Below are 25,493 nucleotides of genomic sequence, written 5' to 3' on the forward strand. Positions count from 1 at the left end.
ATGGATCCCAAATTGCATTCACGCGAGTCACACAAAGAAAGTGGCATATCCACTGGATCATGAACTGTGTGACAAATTACAGCACCAGAAAAGAAGCAAAGAAGAACAGAAGTTGAACCTGAGCTCATTGAAGACGGTTCCATCACTCCTGTGGGAGACGAAGGTGGAGAACTCCCAGAAGATGCTGTGGAACCTATCTCAACTGAACCAGCAGGAGAACCTAGCACAGAGGGAGCAATCCCCTAAACAGATGATTCCAAGAGACAAACAGAGCAATTGCCAGATCTAGAAGGGGAAGGAGTTGAGGTGGATCAAAGTCAAAGTGATCTGACTTCTCCTGAACCTGTTGCAGGTCCGTCAAGAGAAAACACCACAGAGAAAGAAAAAGGTGCAAGTTCAGTCCTGAAGAGAATATTGACAGAAGGTACATGAAAAGGAGACAAGTGGCCGAACTTGCAAGTGGAGAAAAGGAAAGAGGTGACAGTTGAGCCAACGATAGAGGAAAAAGTCGATACTTCTAGAAACGAAGAATTAAGTGAAGGAGAGTTGAATAGTGATCGAAGGTTGAAAAGAAAGAGAATAGCAAGTCGAAGATACGCAGGTCCTGAATGGGCGTATGCAACTGCAAACAAATGGCAACAAGAGTTTATGGCGGTTATTACAACCCTGGCGGACGGTGTTAAAGCGGCGGTAAGACCGCCAACAGGCCGTCAGTAAAAATTTTGCAATTACGACCGTGGCGGAAACCGCCAACAAAGAAAGCCACTTTAACACTCCGACCGCCACGTCGGTACAAACAGCGCGGCGGTCACCGCCAACAGACAGACGGGAGACAATGTACCGTCCACACTATTATGACCACCTTTTCCGGGGCGGATTTTGCGCGGATAAAAACACGGCGGAAACAGGAATTTCGAAGGGAAAACGCTCACCTCTACACACTCCACGAGGAACGAGGACACCATGGACCTGGAACTCCAAATTCTACCTGCGATAGTCTTCCTGCTCCTCTACCAGGAGCACGAATGCCGGCGGCGAAGACCACGGTGAGTACTGCACCTACGACACAGGGGAGAGGGGAGGGAAAAAACAGGGACATACACACGCAACACCCCCACCCTCACCCACTACAATACACACACTAATGCATATTAATACATCACAGTTACACCCCCAGCCCCCTGGAAGAATGCAAAGACAATAGAAAATGAGTGTAACCATTGTAATATATTAAAAACAAGTAGGCAAAAATATATATATACACCATTTACAAAATATATACCAAGCATAGTAGTCCAGGAAGTGCTCCAATTAAGTCCGTGGAACACTGGGCCCACACGGTATGGGCGAGGCCCACACAAGAGCCCCGACCATGACGGAGAGAACACTGCAGGGGCATCAGAGAGCAACTAAACAGGCACCTCAGGGGGAGGAAAAGGGGGGGCACCTCAGCCGCTTGAATGCACGACGCCAAATCCACGAGGGGGCCACATGCCCACTGTTCAATCATGGGGAGTGCAAAGCCACAGTCTCTCAAGTCTCTACAGTGGGTGGGTTGCCCACTGCTTTATCCTGGGGAGTGCAAAGCCACAGTCTCTCAATTCTCTACAGTGGATGGTCTGCCTACTGTTCAATCCTGGGGAGTGCAAAGCCACAGTCTCTACAGTGGGTGGTCTGCTCACTGTTCAATCCTGGGGAGTGCAAAGCCACAGTCTCTACAGTGGGTGGTATGCCCACTGTTCAATCCTGGGGAGTGCAAAGCCACAGTCTCTCAAGTCTATACAGTGGGTGGTCTGCCCACTGTTCAATCCTGGGGAGTGCAAAGCCACAGTCTCTCAAGTCTCTACAGTGGGTGGTCTGCCCACTGTTCAATCCTGGGGAGTGCAAAGCCACAGTCTCTCAAGTCTATCCAGTGGGTGGTCTGCCCACTGTTCAGTCCTGGGGAGTGCAAAACCACAGTCTCTCCAGTCTCTACAGTGGGTGGTCTGCCCACTGTTCAATCCTGGGGAGTGCAAAGCCACCGTCTCTCAAGTGGATAACAGTCTCCACTGGTTCTGGAGGGGACCTTGTGCCCAGAGTGCTTCATCCTGCTAAGGACAGAGGTAGTGGATGTATCTCTCCACTGGTTCTGGAGGGGGCCTTGTGCCCAGAGTGCTTCATCCTGCTAAGGACAGAGGTAGTGGATGGATCTCTCCACTGGTTCTGGAGGGGGCATGGTGCCCAGAGTGCTTCATCCTGCTAAGGACAAAGGTAGTGGATGTATCTCTCCACTGGTTCTGACGGGGGCATGGTGCCCAGAGTGCTTCATTCTGCCCGTGACGGACTCAGGAGCGTCAGTGCCATTGGCGCTCATGGGCCAGCGGTGCTTGAGGCGGCGGTGCCCTGTTCAGCGGTGCTTGAGACGGCGGTGGCCTGTTCAGCGGTGCATGAGGCGGCGGTGCCATGTTCAGCGGTGCTTGAGGCGGCGGTGCCCTGTTCAGCGGTGCTTGAGGCGGTGGTGCCCTGTTCAGCGGTGCTTGAGACGGCGGTGCCCTGTTCAGCGGTGCATGAGGCGGCGCTGCCCTGTTCAGCGGTGCTTGAGACGGCGGTGCCCTGTTCAGCGGTGCTTGAGGCGGTGGTGCCCTGTTCAGCGGTGCTTGAGGCGGTGGTGCCCTGTTCAGCGGTGCTTGAGGCGGCGGTACCCTGTTCAGTGGTGCCTGAGACGGTGGTCTCCATTGCAGGGACTCAGCTACTGGCGGTTCTTCATGGCCCAGTGGGGCTTGTGCTAGCGGTCCTTCATGGCCCAGGGGGCTTTTGCTGGTGGTCCTTCATGGCCCAGCGGGGCTTTTGCTGGCGGTGGCCTCCTGGGCAGCTGGGCTTGTGCTGGCGGTGGCCTCCTGGGCAGCTGGGCTTGTGCTGGCGGTGGCCTCCTGGGCAGCGGGGATGATGCTAGCGGTGGCCTCCTGGGCAGTGGGGATGATGGCGGTCTTCTCCACTGTGCTGCTCTTCCCAGACTTGCCAGGTTTCTTGTGGCCCTTCCCCACCTTGGAAGGTGTCACATGTGACTCCACACTCCCACCGGGACCCCTGGGAACGGCTTTGGTGGCTGGAGTCTTCCCCCGCTCCCGCCGGGCACTGGCCAACTTCTGATGCTTGACAGGTGGGGGACTGTCCGTGCTGTGGCTCCCTGCCACACTGGCTGCCCTGGTGGCCGGTGCACTCCAGATTCCGGCGACTACAGGCACCACTGTTCCCGGAGATGTTGTGGCTGAGGTGCTAGTTCGGGACCTAGGAGACGGACAGGGTGGGGGAGGTGTGGGAAAGAGGTCAAGGTTGGACAGGAAAAGTTTTTTGGACACACTGGGACGGGTAGCTGGAGGGGGTTTGGGAGTGGAGGAAGAGGTTGTGGTTGTAGGAGGTGTTCCTTTGCTGACTTTGGGTGAAGGTGCATGCGCTGGAGGCTGTCGTGAGGTGGATGGCTGTTGGGTGGGTGTGTGCCTGCGTTTGTGTATCTTCGGAGGTGGCGTCACAGACACACTGGGAGAGGACACAGGGGACGTGTGAATGGTAGTGAGGGTGGTGACTGCACGTGAGCGGGGTGTGGTGGTGGGTGTACTGGAGAGGGACGTAGTGGGTGTAGAGGTAGTGCATGCAGGTGTGAGTGTAGACAAGACAGGGAGGGAGGAGGGAGACGAGGAGGAGGGGGACACAGTGAAGGCAGTGGATGTTGGTGTGTCTGCATGTGTGTGATGCTTGCGTGAGTGCCTGTGGGATGTGTGGTGCTTATGTTTGCCTGAGCTTCCCTTGTGTGTTGACGTGTGTGCATGTTGGTCTGCAGGTGTGCCTGGAATAGGCGGAGGTACAGGGGATTGGGTCTGGGTGGAGGAAGTTGGAGGGGGGAGGCTAGACACAGGGACAATGGCTGCCATCAGTGCTGAGGCCAGAGTCTGAAAAGCTCGCTGAAGGGCCGCCTGAACAGAATGAATGTACTCCAGGAATGCATTTGTTTGTTGCAACTGCCTTTCTACACCCTGGATGGCATTCAAAATGGTAGACTGCCCAACAGTGAGGGACCTGAGGCGGTCAATGGCCTCCTCACTGAGGGCAGCAGGGGTGTCTGGGGCAGGGCCTAAGATGCCTAGGGCGAAGGTGATGCCCACCCTCCCGGGTGAGCGGGCACGGGCGAAGGCTGAGGGGCTGCTGGGAGGGCGTGCTGGAAGGGGGGGTGGCGGATGTACCTGTAGATGGGGGGGCACAGATGTTGCCACCACCACAAGGGAGCTCCCATCAGAGGACGAGTCCGTGTCACTGGTCTCAGCTCCTGTCCCCGCCGTGGAGCTCCCCTCGCCCTCCATCCCACTGGTGAACTCCGAGTCCGTAGTGTGGCCCTCCATGGCCATGTGGGATGCAGCTCCCTCGTGCTCCGGTGCCACTGCTCCTCCGCCTGGTGATGCTAATGCACACAAGAACAGGGAGACCACAAAAAGGGAGGGACGACAGAAGAAAGACATGTTGAGTTCATGCATTACCGCTACCGTTGGCGGACACGACAGACGCAGAAGCCCCCTACACTATGCCGCGCTTTTGGGCTCCACTGTTCAGTTCCTGGGAAATGGCCTACAAGGCTATGGACGACATGTGCACACATAGATGACACAGGGGCATGACTAGGTGTACTTGGGACTCTACAGAGGTGGGCTGGGGTGCCACATGGCCTGCCTTACGGAGGGATCTTGCCTACGGAACTCGCCCTGGCCTAGGAAAACCCACAGCCCACCTCCCCACCCAGACCCCTCCACTGCACGCAAAGTCAGCAGAATGCGAGTGTACTCACCCTCTTGTGTCTGCTGTGATGCCCTCAAGTGCCCATTCAACTCCGGGTACGCCACCGCCAGGATCCTGAACATCAGGGGGGTCATGGTGCGATGGGCACCCCTCCCACGTTGGGAGGCCATCCCCAGCTGAGCCTCCGACGTCTTCTTGGTCCAGCGGCGAATGTCCACCCATCTTTTCCGGCAGTGGATGCTCCGTCCTTGGCGATAGCACGCCAAATATATTTTTTCTGGTGGGCGCTGACCTACATGATTTGTACAGGGAGAAGAGAAAGTTATTACCAACTGCACCGTCAAAGTGATTGGCCCCAATCCCTACCCTTGCCATGTGGCACATGCACTCACCGTTGTTTCATGCACGCCTAAATCTACCCCCCCCATCTTTCATCCACCCCACTCCACACAGGCGAGGCCCATACAGCATGCTCCCAGTGTACATACCTGTTTGTCTGGAGGACTGTAGAGTAGCGTGTACTGGGGGAGGACCCCATCCACGAGTTTTTCCAACTCCTCCGATGTGAAGGCAGGGGCCCTTTCCCCAGACACTCGAGCCATTGTCTCTTCCAGACCGAGGTCACAGCAGCACTTGCAGTGTAGGTCCTCTCCTGTCGAAGATCAGGTATCGAGTGATTGAACAGATAGAAAATGGCGGTCACGTCCGCTGCGGTGCGTACCGTCACCGCCGGCGTACATCGTCATTGGCTCCTGGGACCCATAGGGTCCAATGTTAACCAAAGCAGCATTGCGCTGCGGTCTTCGACCGCCTACCGCAACGGTGTACAACGCCAGCGCAGTTACCTCACATCCCATTGTCCCACTTTAGAGGTCAGGCAGCCGCCATTTCAGGGGCCCACATGGCTTCATTTTCAACTGCGTCACACATACCTAGGCCTAGACTCAACACACATACAGGCCACTTTCTAGATTATGAATGGTGTTCTGTGTAAGCTGTGGGTACGTACCTCTGAGTTGGTTGACTCTCTGCTCGCTGTTGTCCTTCATAGGCACCGTCCGCTGGGACATGTGAGGAGATGGCGGCATCCTCCGGTGTACCGACCGTTGGTGGACCTGTCGACAATGGAGGAAAGACACGTGATAATCACATACAGGCTTGACCGTGCCACAATCCAGGAAGTGTGTACCCCGCTGGAGCCAGACCTGATGTCAGCTATCCGCCATTCCACAGGAATCCCCCCTCAAGTGCAGGTGCTGTCAGTGCTCCATTTCCTTGCAAGTGGGTCATTTCAAACAACAGTGGCCATACCATCAGGGATGGCCCAGCCTATGTTTTCCAACGTGTTCTCCAGAGTGTTGTCTGCCCTGCTGAAACACATGTGGAGCTACATCATTTTCCCTCATGTTGAGGATTTGCCTACAGTGAAAGGGGATTTCTATGCCCTGGGACATATCCCCAACATCATAGGTGCCATTGATGGGACCCATGTGGCTTTGGTCCCCCCACCCACAGGAGTGAACAGGTGTACAGAAACCGGAAGAGTTATCATTCGATGAACGTACCGATGGTATGTTTGGCAGACCAGTAGATCTCCCATGTGAATGCCATGTTCCCTGGCTCAGTGCATGACGCTTACATCCTGCGGAATAGCAGCATCCCTTATGTGATGGGTCAACTCCAGAGGCACCATGTGTGGCTATTACGTGAGCACCTGGAAGCAAGTCAGTGGGAATGGTTGTCTGGGGACATCCCTACAGGTTAGTGTGTGTCTAACAGTTGTCCCTCGCCAGTTGCAGGTGACTCTGGTTACCCCAACCTGTCATGGCTACTGACCCCAGTGAGGAATCCCAGGACAAGGGCAGAGGAACACTACAATGAGGCCCATGGGCGAACTAGGAGGGTGATCGAACGCACCTTCGGCCTCCTGAAGGCGAGGTTCAGTTGCCTCCATATGACAGGTGGATCCCTATTCTACTCACCAAAGAAGGTGTGCCAGATCATCGTGGCCTGCTGTATGTTTCACAACTTGGCTTTGCGACAACAGGTGCCCTTTCTGCAGGAGGATGGTCCAGATGGCGGTGTTGTTGCAGCTGTGGAGCCTGTGGACAGTGAAGACGAGGAAGCAGAGGAAGAAGACATGGACAACAGGGACTCAGTGATCCAGCAATATTTCCAATGAGACACAGGTAAGAATACAAACCTGCCTATTACATGTACTTAAACACTACTACCTCTCTACTGTCTGTCATTTTCACCCAGTGTATGGTCACTGAGTTGTCACTTTACCTTACGATTTCACAGATGTGGGTCCCACTGTGTGACATCTGCTTTGTTTCCTCATGGACTAGAGCTGTGTGACATAGGTATGTTGACATTACAAATAAAAGAGCTTTTTGCCACAGTTATTGCTAATACAGTATTCCGAAATCACAGACAGACTCCAGATTGTTTTGTGCTTTAAGGGTGTTTATTTTAGTGCTCAAAATTGGAGGTGGTAGCAAAATGGTGAGGGTTGATGGTGGAGGAATGTCCATGGCAGAGTCCAGTATATTAGTCTCACAGGTGCATTGCCCAAATGGGCATAGGAAGTGGAGCTGGGACAGTTTAAGGATGGACAGGGTGACAAAGTGGGACAGTAGGATGACAATCAGGGTGGTCTCATTTCTTGGCGGGGGTCTTGGCATTGTTCTCTGTCTTGTTCCTGGATCTCAGGGACCGTTTGCAAGGTGGTTCTCCCTCTGCAGGGGGTGGGGTGCTGGTGTGGTGGTCCTGTGGCGGTGCCTCCTGTCCACTAGCGCCAGCGGAGATGGTGGGCAGTTCATCGTCCAGGCTAGTGTCAGGGGCCCCTTGTAGTGCCACAGTGTCCCTCCTGGTGTTGAGTACTTCCTTCAGCACCCCTACGATGGTGCCCAGGGTGGAATTGATGGTTCTGAGTTCATCGCTGAAGCCCATATACTGTTGCCATCGTCTCCTGGGAGTGGTGGTATGCTCCCATGATGGAGGAGAGGGCCTTGTGGAGAGTGGGTTCCCTGTGCCTGTCCGCCCCCTGTCGCACAGCAGCCCTCCCAGTTCCCCTGTGTTCCTGGGCCTCCGTCCCCTGGACGTGTGCCCACTACCACTGCCCCCAGGTCCCTGTTGTTGTTGGGGTGGTGGGTTAGCCTGGGTTCCCTGTAGTGGTGGACACACTGCTGATTGACGTGTCCTTGGGACGGAGGTATGGGCATGCTGTGTGGGTGCTGTGCTGGTGTTTCCAGAGGGGGGATGCTCTGTACTGGCCTGTGACTGTGTGATGGGAACCGACTGTCCCGAGGTCCCCGATGGGCCGGGCTGGTCATCTAGATCCAGTTGGACAGAGGTGCTGTCATCACTGTGGGCCTCTTCGGTTGGTGGTGTGGACATGTGTGGACCCTCCTGTCCAGTGACGTTGGGTAGGGGTCCTGCAGGGGTATAAAGGCATGCTTATTGCATCTGTGTGTGTCAAGGTGTGCAATGGGTGGGTGACCGTGTACCCCAGTGCTTGCATTCCTGTGTGGGACCTTGTGTGATGGTGGTTTAGGGGGGTGTATGGGTATGTGCAGTGGGCATGCTTTAGTGATGGGTGTCCATGCTTTGTTTTTGCACGCAGGGCCTGGTGTTGGGATGTGTGGTTTGTGATAGAGGGACATTTGTGAGGAGTAGGAGTGATGGGGGTGAGGGTGAGGGTGGGGGTAGGTGATAGCATGCAGGTGGGTGGGGGATGAAGTAGTTGAAGGTTTGACTTACCAGAGTCCATTCCTCCACTTACTCCTGTGAGGCCCTAGGATGCAGAATCGCCAAGACTTGCTCCTCCCATGTTGTTAGTTGTGTGGGAGGAGGTGGGGGTCCGCCGCCAGTCCGCTGAACCGCAAGGTGGTGTCTGGAGACCACAGAACGCACCTTTCCCCGTAGGTCGTTCCACCTCTTACTGATGTCATCCCGTGTTCATGGGTGCTGTCCCACTGCGCTGACCCTGTCCATGATTCTGCGCCACAGCTCCATTTTCCTAGCTATTGTGGTGTGCTGCACCTGTGCTCCAAATAGCTGTGGCTCTACCCAGATGATTTCCTCCACCATGACCCTGAGCTCCTCCTCAGAAAACCTGGGGTGTCTTTGCGGTGCCATGGGGTGGTGTGGGTGATGTGTGGGGTGGTGTGTGTTGTGATGTGTGGGGTGATGTTTTGTGCGTGGATGTTGTGTGAGTGATGGTGTTCAGTGCCTGTGGATGGTAGTTTGTAGATGGTGGTGCCTCTCTCTGGCCTTCAGTCGCAATTGTGGTAGTAAGGGTTTGTGGGTAATGTTGGTGGGTGTTTTATATTGTATTGGGTGTGTGGGAGTGGTGTGTGAATGTGTATCAGGTGTATTTCGATTTGTCCAATGTGGTTGTGTTTTGTAAATGTGTGTGTATTTTGAGCACGGCAGTGTGTACCACCAATGGAATACTGTGGTTGAAAGACCACCACGTGGATTCGTGGGTCGTGATAGTGTGGGCGTATTCCTGTAGGCGTGACGGTGGAGGTTTTGTTATCACCAGTTTATCACTGACCTTTGGTGTGGCGGACTTGTGTGGGTGTCTAGATTTTGGCGGATTCTGAGCTGTGGGTCGTAATAGCTGTGGCAGAATTCTGCGGCTGTGTGTTGGCGGTCTTCTGCACGGCGGTAAGCGGCATTTACCGCCAATGTTGTAATGAGGGCCCTTGTGTTTTCGTTTGTTCCTATTATTAGGTATTTGAGTAGAGTAGCTAAGGATAATGACATAGTATTAGATAGTGGATTCTTTGAACCTACACTAACGTTTGGGACAGCATATGCGCACAGAAATACCCTCACCTGCTTGCTTACACCTTTAGAGAAAAGCTTTTTAGATCATACTGATGACAGGAGAAAGGCGTTGAAGGAGAAATTAGAAAAAGGCTTAGAGAAAAGGACTTACAAGAATGATTATGCTTACACCGCAATCAAAACGCAAGGGAAATTAGCTTTAGATGCATTACATGTAGGGAATCTTTGTATATATAGGCCAAAATCGTGCATTGACACTTTATTTGTGGGTATGAGTAAATGTAGGCATGTGTTTTTGTTTCAGAGTAAACTGACATTTATGTTGAATGAGCAAGACCCTGCGATTCCAGGGATATATTACACTTGTGGACTTAATGCTTATTACCGTCTTCCAAGAGGATGGTATGGGACATGTTATTTGGGGATAGTTTTCCCAAAGATTTATCAAATGGAGGGCTTGAAAAAGTTTCCGAAAGTGACTGAATTACATCATAAGAGACAGAGGAGGGAGTCCTCTTCTGCGATAGTGGGAGATATATTTGGTGCGGGGATTCCTTCAGTGAGAGTCACCCTGAATTCGATCAAAATTCAAAAGTTGTCTACTATTGTGGATAAAATGCTGACAAATTTTTCAGGGGCTCTACTCCTGATATTGAATTGGCTGCCGATAGAGCTATGACTCTTCAAAATCGACTTACTTTAGACATTCTTTTAGCGAAAGATGGTGGGGTCTGTAAAATTATTAACTCTAGTCATTGCTGTTCTTACATTCCTAACAATAGTAATGAGATGAGACTTACTTACTAATCTGACTAACACAAGTAGTGATTTGAAGGAGTTGAAAGAACCAGGCATTTGGGAAAAGGTTGGTAAGGGGTTTGCTTCAGTGAGAAATTGGCTTAGTAGTATTTGGAATGGGGTGCTATTGAAAATTATACAGGGAATGTTAATTTTTATAGGTTGTCTATTAGGAATATGGGGATTGTGCAAATTATGTAAAAAAAAAAATTGAAAAGGTCTAAAAAGAATCAGAGGAGGGAAGAAAAGAAAAGGGAAAGAATTTATAGGAAAAATTCAAGGAGAAGACAAAATATTGAAGAAATAGAATTGTACAATTGTGGGTGGTAAATTTTGTGTGATGACGTATTTAGTCATCAGAGGAGGGATTGCTGAAGCAGATGTCTTAATTAGAAATTATCAATGAGTGTTTATGTATTTTCAATAATGACTTATGTAGAAAATGAATAAACGTAGAAAAATAATGTGCACGTTTGAAATTCTGACCTCGAAGAATGGCCATCAGTGTTCACTAACTGTACTAAATAATTATTAAACCACATGAAGTATTGAAAATATATTAGATTAATGTAGTAATATGTCATATTAAGGGTTATGAAATATGATTTAGCTTATTTATTGTAGGCCTTTACTTAGCGAGTGTCTTGGCCTAGTTTTGCCAGGCCTCATGCAGAAGCTATATTTCTTAGCGTTTAATGAAAAATGCTGACAGAGTGAACTAACTGTGAAATGTTCATTGTCTTGTTAAAATGCATAGCAGAAGCTTTCCATGAGAACCAACTAACAGGACACAGTGTCGTTAAAAGTGTAACAACTGTGTGTAATGTGTGGAAGAGGTTCTTTCCCAGGATGCGAACAATGAAGACACTGACTAGAGACGAAGATGCAACAAATTCGATACCTGACAAGCCGGATGATAGGAACATCGTAAAGCAGACCAATCAACGACGTGTGAAGTGTGAAATATTAGAACTCATAAATTTGGAATATTAAAATTATTGGACAGAGTAATGACGTACGATTAACTGACCAATTGGAAATTAGGGGATAGTTTGGGTGACTTTGATATAACAACGTGTCAGAGGAAAACACAGACAGATTTGACCTTACCCCATCATGAGATGCCACATTGAGAAGAAGAGATTTAAGATTCTATCATTGGGCTCATACTATCTGACTGAGAGCCTGATGATTTGCTGCTCGATTGATGACCTTAGGACGAAGACTGATTCTGCTTGCTGACCTATACCGTGGATAAGTAGATATGACAATGTGACTGAATTGCATTTTTGTGCCTTTTCTTTCTAGGTACCAACTGCGCTGTCCTAATAGTTTTCTTTAGGTAGATATTTTCCAAATTTGTGTTTTAAATTATTTTTACATGAAACCCCACATGCTGATGCTAATCTGAGTTAGTTGAGGCTATTCACATGACGACTGACGAATTGCAGGGACAAATGGTTGACAAACTATTTTGCTGAACTCTATGGATTTCGTAGTATTATTGAAATTGGTTTTACTAATGCTTTGTGCTGATGTTTTGGAATGCCTTTTGATTCAAGCTTTGATTAGATCATTTTTCTTGTATCTTTTTGGTTAACAATTATTAATAATTGAGTTTGATTGACTTGGAGATTAATCTACATGACATTAGTATTGTTAATATTAGGCGAATAAACTTACTAAACTTTAATTAAGGTGTGGTTAATCATGGCTGAAAGGTCATGGTGTGTGAAATTTACTGACTCCATTGAATACTGATTTGACTAATGATTATTGATTATTGTGCATTGATCATTGTGTTTCTGCTCTGGAACTATAAGAACACCTTAAACGAGTCAAAAGGTCGATCAACCTATATGCATGCCCTTGTAAGTTTACTAATTAAAGACAGACGCACTATCATTTGCATCCATCCATAATCAATATAAAGAAATTAAACGTGATGGAGCCTCATTTCCATAGCTCACTGGCAAAATTAAATGGAGGGATTAGTAGGCAACACCCCTTAGTCCAGTTACTTTTCACAAACAAGCACTGGTAATGCTAAAAGGTCTCACATTTGCGACAGTTAGAGCTATGGGCGTTGTAAATAAAAATTTCTTTTACTCATGTGTTATGGTTTGGAGCGGAGTGGATGTATGTGGTGTGGAGTGGAATATAGTGGGTTGGATTGCAATTATTACTTGTGGAATTGTGTGGGGGTGGAATTGTGTGGTGTGCAGTGAATTTGTGTAGTGAAATTCTGTGGCATGATGGATAGATGAGGTGAGAGCTGCGTAGAATAGATTGGCAGGAAGACAGAGACGTATAGGTAGTTTGGGCACAAAGTGCTGAATGAACTCCAGACAGAGGAGCAGAAAGAGTGTGTGAGAAAGAGAGACAGAAGGGGAGAGCAGGAGACACATGCATAAAGAGGAAGCGGCTGTGTATGTAGAAGTCAAACCAAGAAGAGGAGGAGAGCGTGGGATTGAGGGACCAAAAAGTTGAAAAGGCACAGGAAAGAAACTGTGCTAGAAGACCTTAATCCAACCACGAGAGAGGCTGGAAGAGTGAATGAAAGAGCGAGAGAGAGGGATAAGAGAGAGAGTATGAGAGAGAGAGAGGGACTGGTTGCTCTTCCCAAAGAAACCTAATTAACCTCAAAGTAAAGTAGGTGTCCAGAGAGCCAATGACCACCCACTAGGTGACGGTGGAGCACCAAGGATGGGCACCAGACCGAGAGAGGTATATGAGCTAACAGAGAGAGAAAGAAAAGGGATGGGCCATGCACATCTTCAAGTTTCCCAGTATAAGTTACAGCAGCACCAAGAAGAGTGGTAGGGGCACCCAGAGAGGAGAGAATGGCGAGCGGTGGACAGTTCACAGCCCTGGGAGATACAGGAAGGCAGCATGTGTGAGCAGCCAGTACAGAGAGGAGACAGAGAGTGTAAGGGAGGGGTGAGAGGGGGCAGTGGGAGTGCGAGATGAGAGAGGCAGTGGAGGTGTGGAGGAGAGATGACAGGGTTAGTAGAAGCTCAAGGGAGAGGTGATGGGGGCAGTGGGATTGTGAGTGAGAGATGACTGGGTCCATGTAAGTGCGAGGGAGAGAAGAGAGATGGCAGTGGGAGTGGGAGCGTAAGGTGACAGGGTTGGTGGGAGCGGCATGTCCTAGCTTGATTTGACTAGCCCTACCCTTCTCCATGGGCCTTACCACCACAGCTGTTAGATTTGCTGGGAGGAGACATACAAAAAAATACTGCTCCCATAATTACTCCAATTGCCTTTTACTGCTAAGCAGCGACTGATAGCGTGATGCAAACATGTACCCATGTCTGGTTACTATGTTTAATTTGGACTCTATTTTTGCTCGTGTATATCTATATCTAAATGTGTACACACAGAGGTGCATTCAAAGTCAGATGTATTCATTTCATGCAAACGTAAGCAAGAGTTTACAAATATATGTGCACACAACATTTACAATAGTCCTTTGTAAGTGGCCACCCACAGTTTTCCTGTACCCACCCCCAAAGTATTACTTTTATTGATGCCACAGGATATACCAAATTGGAGCAGAAAATGTCTCTTGGCCCTCAGAAGCAGGTTTATGGTTTTGGCAAGGGAGGGGAGCACAAACGTTGCTAAAAAGATTTAATACTTTGTGTACAGCGATCAGCAGGGCTGCATTAGTAGGCTACTGCAAACTGAAGACAAAATAATGTTTTTGATGCAACTTTTCTTTTTTGTATTGCAGGAACTTGGCCGAAGGTACTTGAACACATGATCACCAGTTTCATTATGCAAGGACATATGCATATATTTGTTTTGTAGGTGAGAGAGCGTAGCTTATATAATCTATATTAACATGAAATGTTTATGAATCAATGTGTGATGATACCGCATAGAAACTATAATAATAGTAATTATGCTTAGACGTGTGCTTAAATTGTGACCACGATGGGCGGCCACCAATGTATACATAGACTAATAATAATGACCAAAGCGATTATATTATGTTTAAATAAGTTTACACTAACATTTGTGTTATTAAATCTGTACTGAAAACTTCATAGGCCTTAAGTTAGCATGAGCCGGAGCTTAGCTGCTTGGATCTCATATTAAATGCATTTTTCTATTTTTCAGTGTGCTGACTCACAAGGGGCCATGACCCTGTTTATTCTTTTTCTTCGACTTGGAAGATGAATGTAACCATGTTAGATCCGTTCTCACCATCTCCCCTCGTCCACAGACTAAGGGGGTGATTCTAACCCTGGCGGTCGGTGATAAAGCGGCAGCCACCCCGCCAACAGGCCGGCGGTCCAAAAAATGGAATTCTGACCCTGGCGGGAACCGCCAACACAGCCCGCCAACTTAACACTCCGACCGCCACGGCGGGACCGACAAACAGCGCGGCGGTCACCGCCAACAGCCAGGCGGCAGACAATGTTCCGCCCACACTATCATGACCGGCCAATCCGCCACCTTTTCCGGGGCGGGAGCACTGCCGATAAAAACACGGCGGAAACAGACTACGAACGGGAAAACGCGCACCTCTACGCACTCCACGAGGAAGGAGGACAGCATAGAACCCGAATTAAACATCCTACCTGCTCTCGTCTACCTGCTCATCTACCACGAGTACGAACGCCGACGCAGACGACAACGGTGAGTACTGCACCTACGACACAGGGGAGGGGGGAGGACGAAAGGTCACGTGCACACACATACGCGATACACCCACCCCCCCAAACCATGTACACACCAATGCAGAGCAACAAGTCACAGTGAAACCACCCAAACCCCCGTGAAGAAAACAAGGACATAATTAAATAGTGACTCGAAATTTATGGGAAATAAAAACCACTGATAAGTCACGGTCAAATAGCAATAACAACTCAAAAATCCAAAATCAATATCCAGTGCATACGAAAAACCGAGGCAATAAGTCCTGCACAACTAACGAGATTCAAAGTGTCCGTGGGCCAAAGTGTAGCAACACAAGGGCAAAGCCCACACAGGAGACCTGAGTCCTTTGGAGAGAACACTGCAGGGGCATCTGATGAAAAAACTACAGGCACCTCAGGGGGAAGGGAGGGGGGGGCACCACAGCCACATGATTCCACGACGCCAGATCCACGAAGGGGCCACCATGCCCACTCGGCCATCCTGGGGAGTGCAAAGCCACAGTCTCTCAAGTCTCTACAGTGGGTGGGATGCCCACTCGGCCATCCTGGGGAGTGCAAAGCCACAGTCTCTCAAGTCTCTACAGTGGGTGGGTTGCCCACTCGGCCATCCTGGGGAGTGCAAAGCCACAGTCTCTCAAGTCTCTACAGTGGGTGGCTTGCCCACTGTTCCATCCTGGGAATTGCAAAGCCACAGTCTCTCAAGTCTCTACAGTGGGTGGGTTGCCCACTGTTCCATCCTGGGAAGTGCAAAGCCACAGTCTCTCAAGTCTCTACAGTGGGTGGGTTGCCCACTGATCAATCCTGGGGAGTGCAAAGCCACAGTCCATCAGGTGGATTAAAGTCTCCACTGGTCAAGGAGGAGGCATGGTGGGCACAGTGAACCGTTAACAGTGCATGACAGGAAGGGCCCAGCGGAGCGGTGCTTGAGATGGCGGGGCCCAGCGGAGCAGTGCTTGAGATGAAGGGCCCAGCGGAGCGGTGCTTGAGACGGCGGTGCCCAGCGGAGCGGTGCTTAGGATGAAGGGCCCAGCGGAGCGGTGCTTGAGATGAAGGGCCAGGCGGAGCGGTGCTTGAGACGGCGGGGCCCAGCGGAGCGGTGCTTGAGATGAAGGGCCCAGCGGAGCGGTGCTTGAGACGGTGGTGCCCAGCGGAGCGGTGCCTGGGATGAAGGGCCCAGCGGAGCGGAGCTTGAGATGAAGGGCCCAGCGGAGCGGTGCTTGAGACGGTGGGGCCCAGCGGAGCGGTGCTTGGGATGAAGGGCCCAGCGGAGCGGTGCTTGAGACGGCGGTGCCCAGCGGAGCGGTGCTTGGGATGAAGGGCCCAGCGGAGCGGTGCTTGAGACGGCGGTGCCCAGCGGAGCGGTGCTTGGGATGAAGGGCCCAGCGGAGCAGTGCTTGAGACGGCGGGGCCCAGCGGAGCGGTGCTTGAGATGAAGGGCCCAGCGGAGCGGTGCTTGAGACGGCGGGGCCCAGCGGAGCGGTGCTTGAGATGAAGGGCCCAGCGGAGCGGTGCTTGAGACGGCGGTGCCCAGCGGAGCGGTGCCTGGGATGAAGGGCCCAGCGGAGCAGAGCTTGGGATGGAGGGCCCAGCGGAGCGGTGCTTGAGACGGCGGGGCCCAGCGGAGCGGTGCTTGGGATGAAGGGCCCAGCGGAGCGGTGCTTGAGACGGCGGTGCCCAGCGGAGCGGTGCTTGGGATGAAGGGCCCAGCGGAGCGGTGCTTGAGACGGCGGTGCCCAGCGGAGCGGTGCCTGGGATGAAGGGCCCAGCGGAGCGGAGCTTGGGATGGAGGGCCCAGCGGAGCGGTGCTTGAGACGGCGGGCCCAGCGGAGCGGTGCTTGAGACGGCGGTGCCCAGCGGAGCGGTGCTTGGGATGAAGGGCCCAGCGGAGCGGGGCTTGAAATGGCGGGGCCCTCCTTCAGCGGTGCTCTTCTGCACGGCGGGGCCTTCTGCACGGCGGGGCCCTCTTCAGCGGTGCTCTTCTGCACGGCGGGGCCCTCTTCATCGGTGCTCTTCTGCACGGCGGGGCCCTCTTCAGCGGTGCTCTTCTGCACGGCGGGGCCCTCTTCAGCGGTGCTCTTCTGCACGGCGGGGCCCTCTTCAGCGGTGCTCTTCTGCATGGCGGGGCCCTCTTCAGCGGTGCTCTTCTGCACGGCGGGGCCCTGTTCAGCGGTGCTCTTCTGCACGGCGGGGCCCTGTTCAGCGGTGCTCTTCTGCACGGCGGGGCCCTGTTCAGCGGTGCTCTTCTGCACGGCGGGGCCCTGTTCAGCGGTGCTCTTCTGCACGGCGGGGCCCTGTTCAGCGGTGCTCTTCTGCACGGCGGGGCCCTGTTCAGCGGTGCTCTTCTGCACGGCGGGGCCCTGTTCAGCGGTGCTCTTCTGCACGGTGGGGCCCTGTTCAGCGGTGCTCTTCTGCATGGCGGGGCCCTCTTCAGCGGTGCTCTTCTGCACGGCGGGGCCCTGTTCAGCGGTGCTCTTCTGCACGGCGGGGCCCTCTTCAGCGGTGCTCGTCCAGTAGGTCAAGGGAGCCAGACCTGGCCTGGACTCCCTGCTCACTCGCCCTCCGACCGTGCTGTTGCTGGACCCTTCGGTGACGGAGTCCTGGGCCCTTTGGTGTCCTTCCTAACACCCGGGATGGGGCTTGTGGGCCCCTCCTGCTCCGCGCTCCTGCTGGCTGACTTTTCCGCCCTGCTGCCCTTTCGCTCCTTAGATGGGGCTCTCGGGCCCTTGCCTCCCCTAGCTGTTGTGGCTGGTGATGTGGGAAAACTTGGCTCCTTGGGGGCAGCCGTGTCAGTCCTCTCACGGCGGCCCTTTAGCTTCCTGGTCTTCTTGCCTGGTGGGGGGCTGGCTGTCCCCTTGCTGCTGATTGAGGTGTCACTGCTGGCAAAGGGTGGGCTCCAGAACCCATGCACCACAGTGACACTCGAAGCTGGGCTGGTGGTGGCTGAGGTGCTCTTGGGACTCTTTGCAGAAGGAGGGGGTGGGTCAGTGGAGGGAAAGAGGTCAAGATTAGTCAGGTGTGCTGTCTTTGGGTGCAGGTGCATGTGCTGGAGGCTGTCGTGAGGTGGATGGCTGTTGGGTGGGTGGCTGCCTGCGTTTGTGTGTCTTGGAAGAGGGGGTAACAGACACAGTGGGAGAGGACACAGGGGACGTGTAAATGGTAGTGGGGGTGGTGACTGCACGTGTGCGGACTGGACTGGAGGGTGTGCTGGTGATGGAAGCACTGGCTGATGGTGGTGTGCATGCAGGTGTGAGTGTAGACGTCACAGGGAGGGAGGAGGGAGACGAGGAGGAGGGGGACACAGAGGTGGTAGTGACTGTTGGAATGTCTGCATCTGGGTGTTGCTTGCGTGAATGCTTGTGGCTTCTGTGGTGCTTGTGTCTGGATGAGCTGCCCTTGGGTGTTGAGGTGTGTGCAGGCTGGTCTGATGGTGTGGATGGGATAGGCTGAGGAACAGGAGACAGAGACAGGGTGGAGGCAGTCAGAAGAGGGAGGCTGGAAACAGGGACAATGGCTGCCGTCAGTGCTGAGGCCAGAGCATTGAACGATCGTTGATGGGCAGCCTGACCCGAATGAATGCCCTCCAGGTAGGCATTGCTCCGATGCACCTCCCTTTCTACCCCCTGGATGGCATTCAAAAGGGTAGTCTGCCCAACAATGAGTGTCCTGAGGAGATCAATGACCTCCTCACTGAGGGCAGCAGGGGTAACAGGGGCAGGGGCTGAGGTGCCTGGGGCGAAGGAGACGCCCGCCTTCCTGGGCGAGTGGGCACGGAGCGTAGGCTGAGGGGCTGCTGGGAGGGCGGGGCTGGTGCGCTGGGTGGCTGTACCTATAGAGGCGGGGGGCCCGGATGTTGCCGCCACCGCTAGGGAGCTCCCATCCGAGGACGTGTCGCTGTCGCTGGTGTCACCACCGGTCCCCGTTGTGGTGCTCCCCTCGCCCTCCGGATCACTGGTGCCCTCGGTGTCTGTTCCTGGTCCCACCGGGCCCTTGTGACTTGCAGCTCCCTCGTGCTCCGATGCCAATTCTCCTCCGCCTGATGATGCTAATGCACAGATGCACAAGAAGACGAAGAAGAAGGGTGGGGGGAGAAAAACGAAGACCAGGTTGAGTGCATGCAATGTCAACACCGTTGGCGGAGAGGACAGACACAGGAGCCTCAAGCACTAAGCCGCGCATTCGGGGTACACTACTCAGTACTTCTGACTAGGACTACAGGTCTAGAGACGACAAAGGCGCACATGTGTGATGCTGGACCATCAATAGCTGTACTTGTCACCCTACAGAGGTGGGGTCCGGGAGCACAGGGCCATGCTTAAATGAGCGGACTACACAACACAAAGCGCCCTGGCCTAATGTCACCCCCAACCCTCCTCCCCCACCCAGACGCTTCCACTGCGCAGAGAGATAGCAGAATGTGCTGATACTCACCCCCTTGTGTCTGCTGTGATGTCCTCAAGCGCCCATCCAAATCAGGGTAGGCCACCGCCAGGATCCGGGACATCAGGGGGGTCAGGGTACGACTGACACCCCTCCTAGGTTGGGAGGCCATCCCCAGCAGTGACTCGGCGGTCCTCCTGGTCCCGCGGCGGATGTCCTCCCACCTCTTGCGGCAGTGGGTTCCCCGTCTGACGTGGACCCCCAGGGCCCGGACTTCCTTGGCGATGGCACGCCATATGTCCACTTTCTGATGGGCGCTGACCTATTTGACATGTACAGGGTGGGAAGGAGAAATCATCATATTCCTGCATGTTAGATGCGATTGGCCCCCCCTCCCCAACCTTGCCATATGGCACATGCTCTCATCTGTCGTGCGTTGCACTCCTCATTCGCCCCCCACCCCACCAACTTAGCATCCACCCCACTCCACACAGGCATAGCCCATTCAATGTGCACCCAGTGTACTTACCTGTTGGTCTGGAGGACCGTAGAGTAACGCATACTGGGGGAGGACCCCGTCCACAAGCTTCTCCAACTCTTCGGTACTGAAGGCGGGGGCCCTTTCCCCAGTCGCAGCAGCCATTGTCACTTCCAGACCGAGGTCACAGCAGCACTTGCAGTATAGGTCCTCTCTTGTGGAAGATCAGGTCTCGAGTGATTAAGCAGATAGAAAATGGCGGTCACGCCCGCGGCGGTGCGTACCGCGGCGGTGCGTACCGTGACCGCCGGCGCACCTCATTATTGGCTCCTGAAACCCATAGGCTTCAATGTTAGCCAATGCGGCTTCGTATAGCGGTCTTCGACCGCCTACCGCCACGGTGTGCCACGCCAGCGCATTGACCTCACATCCCATTGTCCCAATTCACAGGTCAGGCAGCCGCCATTTCAAGGGCCCACATGGCATTATTTGTACTGCGTCACACAGGCCTAGGCCTTGCATTGCCACACATACACGCCTTTCAATACATAGATAATCGTGTGCTATGCATGCAGTGGTGAACGTACCTGTGACTTGCTTGACTCTGTGCTCCATGTTGTCCTTCCTAGGCACCGTCCGCTGGGACTTGCGAGGAGAAGGATGAATCCTCGCGTGTACCGACCGCTGGTGGACCTGTCGACAATGGAAGAACGCCACATCATACTACGATACCGACTTGACCGAGCCACTATACATGAACTGTGTGCCCAGCTGGAGCCAGCCCTGATGTCCCCCATCCGCCAACCCACAGGAATTCCCCCTCTAGTGCAGGTTCTGTCAGTCCTCCATTTTCTGGCAAGTGGCTCATTCCAGACAACAGTGGCCATGTCATCTGGAATGTCTCAGCCTATGTTTTCAAAAATCTTGTCTAGAGTGTTGTCTGCCCTGACGAAACACATGCTGCGCTACATTGTATTCCCTGAGGAGGTAGATTTGGCCACTGTGAAGGGTGATTTTTATGCCCTTGGACATATACCCAACATAATTGGTGCCATTGATGGGACCCATGTGGCTTTAGTACCCCCAAAAGACGATGAGCAGGTGTACAGAAACAGGAAAAGTTACCATTCGATGAACGTTCAGGTGGTCTGTTTGGCTGACCAGTACATCTCCCATGTGAATGCCATGTTCCCTGGGTCAGTGCATGACGCGTATGTGATGCGAAATAGCAGCATCCCTTATGTGATGGAACAGCTACAGAGACAACGTGTGTGGCTAATTGGTGACTCTGGTTACCCCAACCTGCCTTGGCTATTGACCCCAGTGAGGAATCCCCGGACCAGGGCAGAGGAACGGTACAATGAGGCCCATGGGCGAACTAGGAGGGTCATTGAAAGAACCTTTGACCTCCTGAAGGCCAGGTTTAGGTGCCTACATATGACAGGGGGATCCCTGATGTACTCACCAAAGAAGGTGTGCCAGATCATCGTGGCCTGCTGTATACTTCACAATCTGGCATTGCGACGTCAGGTGCCCTTCCTGCAGGAGGATGGTCCAGATGGTGGGGTTGAAGCAGCTGTGGAGCCTGCGGAGAGTGAAGAGGAGGAAGACGAAGAGGACGACCCAGACAACAGGGACAGAGTTATCCAACAGTATTTTCAGTAGCACACAGGTAGGAATCACCCACGCCATTTAACATTTACTGAATGACCCCTGCATCTTTACTTTGTGTATTTCCCCCCAGTTCTTTTAAACTGAAGTTTACTTTTCCCTTCCCTTTTCAGTGCTGTATGACCCACTGCGTGACTTCTGCTTGGTTAGCCCATGGACTAATGCTTATTGACATCGGTATGTTGTCCACACATAAATAACAGAACATTATTGATAAGTAATGTGTTATACATTTGTAATTAATACAGGCTGACTCCAGAATGATTTATGTGCAATGAGTGATTTATTTTTAGTGCTATATTTTGGTACATGATATTAAAACGGTGAAGGGTGAGGGTGGAGTTAAGTCCATGGCAGAGTCCAGTTCTCAGTCGCACAGGTGCATTGTTCATATGGCTGTGGAAGGATGGAGCAGGGGCAGTTCAAGGTTGGACAGGGTGACACTGTGGGACAGTGGAATGACATCCGGGGGGATATTAGGCTGGCGGGGGTCTTGGCATCCTACTCTGTCTTCCTTTGAGATCTCAGGTTCCTCTTGCGGGGTGGTTGTTCTTCAGCAGGAGGTGGGGTTCTGGTGGCCCGTCGTTCTGTGGGGGCCTCCTGACCACTAGCGCCGGCGGAGGTGGTAGGCTGTTCCTGGCTAGTGACAGGGGCCCTTTGCGGTGCCACATGGTCCCGCAATGTGGTTTCTATCCGGTTGAGGGCCTGGACTATGGTCCCCATTGCGGTAGCGATGTCCCGGAGTTCATTGCTGAACCCCATGTACCGTTCCTCCTGCTGTGCCTGGATCTCGGTGAACCTGGCCAGTACCGTTGCCATCGTCTCCTGGGAGTGATGGTATGCTCCCATGATGGTGGTGAGGGCCTCTTGGAGAGTCGGTTCCCTGGGCCTGTCCTCCCCCCCCCGTCGCACAGCAGCCCTCCCAGTTGCCCTGTTTCCCCGGGCCTCTGTCCCCTGGACGGTGTGCCCACTACCACTGCCCCCAGGTCCCTATTGTTGTTGGGGTGTTGGGTCAGCCTGGGTGCCCTGTAGTGGCGGACACACCGCTGATTGACGCGTCCGCGAGACAGAGGCATGGGCCCGCTGGGTGGGAGCTGTGCTGGTGTTCCCAGAGGGGTTTGGGTCTGCTGTGGCCTGTGTCTGTGTGTGGGGAACTGACTGTCCAGAGGTCCCCGATGGTCCGGGCTGGTCGTCAGGTTCTAGGTCGACAGAGCTGCTGTCCTCGCTGGGGGCCTGTTCTGGGGGTGGGATGGACATCTCTGGACCCTCCGTGGCGGTGTGTTGGCGTTCGGGCCCTGCAGGGGTGAAGGAGTATGGTTATTGTTTCTGTGTGTGCCATGGCGTGCATTTTGGGTGCCCTTGTCCCCCAGTGCTGGCATTCCCTTGTGGGAGGTGTTGTGAGGGTTTGGGGGGGGTGTATGGGTATGTGCAATGGTCATGCTTTGGTGGTGGCTGTCTATGGTTTGTGTTGGCATTCAGGGGTTGGTGTTGTTTAGGGTGGGTTGTGCTGGTGAGACATTGGCAGGGAGGTTATGTGCTGGGGGGTGATATTGGGGGTGAGGGAGGGGGGGTTGGAATGCTGGTGGTTGGGGGGGGTGAAGTAGTTGAGATTCGACTTACCAGAGTCCATTCCTCCGTGTACTCCAGCGAGGCCATCAGGATGCAGGATGTTTACCACCTCTTGCTTCCATGCTGTGAATTGGGGTGGGGTGGGTGGGGGTCCGCCGCCAGTCTTCTGCACAGCGATGTTGTGCCTGGAGATCATCGAGCGCACCTTTCCCCGTAGGTCGTTCCATCGCTTTCTGATATCTTCCCGATTTCTGGGATGCTGTCCCACAGCGTTGACCCTGTCTACGATCCTTTGCCATAGCTCAGCCTTCCTTGCTATGGTGGTGTGCTGCACCTGTGTGCCGAAGAGCTGGGGCTCAACCCTCATGATTTCCTCCACCATGAGTTCTTGGTCCGAAAACCTTGGGTGTCTTTGGGGTGCCATGGGGTGGTGTGGATGAGGTGTGGGGTGGTGTTTGTGGTGATGTGCGTGGTGATATGTGGTGATGTGTGCGTAGATGTGGTGTGGGTGATGAAGTTGTGTTCCTGTGTGTGTTGGGGTTTTCTATTGCTGTGCTCGCTATCTCTATCTCTCTCGCCTTCGCTCCGATTTCCAACTAGTGGGGGTTTGTGGGTGATGTGGGTGTGTGTTTTATAGTTGATTGGATGTGTGGGAGCGTTGTTTGTATGTGTCTCAGGTGTGCGTATTTCAAAATGTCCAATGTGGCAGTGTTTTGGAGCTGTGTGTGTATTTTGACCGCAGCGGTGTGTACCGCCAATGGAATACCGCGGTTGAAAGACCGCCGCGTGGATTCGTGGCTCAGAATGGCATGGGCGTGTTTGTGTTGGCGTGACGGTGGAGGTTTGGTCATCTCCAGTTTTCCGCGGCCCGCTGATGTGGCAGCCTTCCTTGGATGTCGGATTTTTGGCGGTTTCACAGTTGGTGGTCAGAATGACCGTGGCGGTCTACCGCGGCCGCGGCGGTAGAATGGCGGACTTCTGACCGGCGGTAAGGGCCTTTTACCGCCGAGGTCAGAATGACCCCCTAAATGTTAAAAGTAAATTGAAACAATGTAGGTTAATGTAATGTACAAGGTCATTCAAACCGGTGAAGACAATAGAACTGCTGACCAAAATATGTGCAAACAATTACAGAAGGATGAAATCACACTGGACGTGCCACCTCTGAAGACGTCAATTACGAAGACCAATCAAAAACTTGTAAAATAATATGGGGTGAAGAGTTAGATTACCTAATGCGTTTTTGATAGGCTAAAGATAGTAGGGTATAGCAAATGTCCAATAGAATTTTGGGGGAATGTACAGCGAAAAAGGGATAAAAACCCATGTCACGGGGAGTCATTTAGGTGGGTTAGGGAATGCTATTGATTTTATCCAGAAACTCTGTCACTCAGTTTGGTGACTTGGTGGTTACTTAAAACCATCCTCGCCCTTAGATTGTCCATTTTACACTTTACCTCCTTATGAGGAAAGTGCCCTTTTGCCCCGGAGCTGAGTTCTGACTGATGGCAATTTGACTGAAGTCCTGAGGACGAAGACTAAACCTATGCGCTGACCGAAACTTTGGAGGGTAATCAGGACAATGCAATTGTAAATTGTCTGTTTGCTTTCCTTTCTAGGTACCAACTGCTTGCTTTTGACAGAGACCTTAGCTAGATGTTTTCCAAATTGGTGTTCTAAATTGTTTTGCATGAAGCCCAACATGCGAATGCTAATCAGTGGTTAGGATAGGTGTTCATCAAACTGACACAAATAGACAAACTACCAAAATGATGCTTTGTTGAACTGACGTGTTATTGACACTCTGCTAAATTGATCTTTGTTCACTCTGTGTTATGTTCTGATGTTTGTAATTCTCGCTTTAATGAAAGCTTACCAAAGTTGCCATATCGTGACTATGCTATTATGTTTCTTGGTGTTAAGACTAACACACTTGCAATTAGACTGTAATTCATAGGGAATAAAACTCATAGAAATTCTACTAAACAAGGTGTGGTCATTCATGGCTGAAAGGTCATGGTAGCGTCTTTGAATTGATTAATGACTTTGACTAAAGTGAAATGCATTGTCGTGATAAATATTGATGACATTATTGATGTATTGATTGATATATTGATTAGCTATCTCGTCCTAAGGTGTCTCTCAACTGGGCCAAAAGATTAATTGGCCTAAAACGAGACCTGATGTGTGATAAATTATCATAAAGGGACGCGTTAACATAGGCACGGGGAGATAAAGTGATTTGCCCAGAATCACACAAGGCTGAGTAACACGAGACTCAAATCTGCTTGCTCAGCTCCAAATATGGCAGCTCTAGCATTTTTAATGTATTAATGGATATATGTTCTTAGTGTATCTAGCCACATCTG

Source organism: Pleurodeles waltl, chromosome 8, assembly GCF_031143425.1.
Source record: "Pleurodeles waltl isolate 20211129_DDA chromosome 8, aPleWal1.hap1.20221129, whole genome shotgun sequence".
Classification (NCBI taxonomy): domain Eukaryota; kingdom Metazoa; phylum Chordata; class Amphibia; order Caudata; family Salamandridae; genus Pleurodeles; species Pleurodeles waltl.